Source organism: Bombina bombina, chromosome 1 (genome assembly GCF_027579735.1).
Source record: "Bombina bombina isolate aBomBom1 chromosome 1, aBomBom1.pri, whole genome shotgun sequence".
In the NCBI taxonomy this organism is placed as follows: domain Eukaryota; kingdom Metazoa; phylum Chordata; class Amphibia; order Anura; family Bombinatoridae; genus Bombina; species Bombina bombina.
In genome coordinates this window covers 486,315,087-486,317,299 of record NC_069499.1, presented here as the reverse complement: position 1 = coordinate 486,317,299, position 2,213 = coordinate 486,315,087, and positions in this window count along the sequence as shown.

The window sequence follows — 2,213 nt, the reverse complement described above, 5'->3', positions numbered from 1 at the left end:
ATCAGGTCCGCAAGACCTTTAATAAATAGGCCTCAATATGTGTTTTGTGAAAATGGCCAAAATTGGTTTTCAAATTCTAAAATTTCTTGAATTAGAACAAAAAATAATGCACAAACTATTTTTCCCCCCAATGGATGGAAATAACTTCTGAGGGTTTGGTCATTTTCTACCTGCAGATAACAGAGGAATAACTGGAGATGAGTTGTAAACTAACAAATTCGTCACCAGGATCAAATGTATTGTTTTTAAATATCCTGTTAGAAAAACAAGCAACAATTGTTTTCATTTAAATCACATAACTGCACTAAATGTCACTTACTGACATCTCCATTGTTTAACCTATCTTGTTTTAATCTTATCTGTCATAAAAATCGTATATATAAAAACCTATATAAAATCTAAAGAAATTTAGCACTCTAAATAAGGATTTTAAATTACAATGTACAACGTATCAATATACTCTATGGACTATAAAGCTGCTATCCTTGGCAAAAATAAACAATGTATGGCTGTTTTTTTCTAAATGAAAGATAGGACAGTGCTAAAATACAATATGCAACAAGATTCAAGTCTATTATGTTTTATTAAAATTGTAACAATGGAATTATATGATTTATGAACATCACAAATCAAAAACAAAATACATAAACAGTACACATAAAAAAAATTTGTAAAAAATACTTGCACTGTGTGTATAAAATACGACGATGGTCGATTTTACAGCAGTCAGAAGCATAAATGAATAAACTGCAGACCACGATAGGATTAGCGGCGGCAACTCCTCACAATCCCACTACATGTTTCAAGGATAACGCCTCTACCTCAGGTGGGTTGTGATAGCGATCACTGGAGAGGGTGAGAGTCAAGAGCTTTTATACAAGGATAACGCCTCTACCTCAGGTGGGTTGCGATAGCGATCACTGAAGAGGGTGAGAGTCAAGAGCTTTTATACAAGGATAACGCCTCTACCTCAGGTGGGTTGTGATAGAGATCACTGGAGAGGGTGAGAGTCAAGAGCTTTTATACAAGGATAACGCCTCTACCCCAGGTGGGTTGTGATAGCGATCACTGGAGAGGGTGAGAGTCAAGAGCTTTTATACAAGGATTACGCCTCTACCCCAGGTGGGTTGTGATAGCGATCACTGGAGAGGGTGAGAGTCAAGAGCTTTTATACATGGATAACGCCTCTACCTCAGTTGGGTTGTGATAGCGATCACTGGAGAGGGTGAGAGTCAAGAGCTTTTATACAAGGATAACTCCTCCTATGTTTTATTAAATTTAGGGTGAGAGTCAAGAGCTTTTATACATTGATAACAGCCAAAAAGGAATGATGTCCCAAAGTGTAGCAGTAAAATCAAAACAACTTTATTTTCATCTGGTTAAAAGCAGCAGCATACTGATAAAACGAACAGGTAGCACTGGATACTAGTCTAACGCATTTCAGCTCCATGAGCCGTAATCATAGACCTAATTCTCCTCTACTTCCACTCGGCTTAAATATCCTGTACAATTATATAGCATTCTCTTGTTGCTCTTATATTCATTGGATACAATATATAACACTGTGGAATTTAATCCAACATAAGTCTTCAGTATATTCAGTACACTCATGCATAGCTAGACCTATCACAAACAGCAAGAACAATGAGTGTAATAAGCCATAACATTGCCACATTGTCATTTCCCCTATGCAGTGGATTATACCACATATTAATCGTTTGTTTACCTGAAACAGCACAACAAAATAAATATGAACTCAGAATAATAACTAATACCCAAGCTGTGAAGTCCACAATAAGAAAAAGGTAGGAACAAGAGAAAAAAAATTCCCAATTGCCAGACATTGCTGCCTGAAATACTTTACTGCTAACAATCGCTTCTGAAGATGGAAAATGTACAAATAAACATCTGGCTGAAATATTCAGAAACTGGAAATACAACTGTAATGCTCCTACTTATATCTAAGGTAGGAGGAAGCAGGGTCGGCTCCAGAACAAATGAAATGGAGGGGCATTTTTTTTTTATCAGGAGGCACGCATTTGCAAAGCATGTATGAGAGTCAAAATAAGAGCAGACCTACATATTCTGCAGGAAAGTGTAGCTTCTGGCTGGCTTATCACCCACTATTAACATTTGGAGAATATTTGCTAAATAATAATCTCCTGAATTATGTATACTGAAGAAACACCCCTAGATAAAAACAACATGTAGCA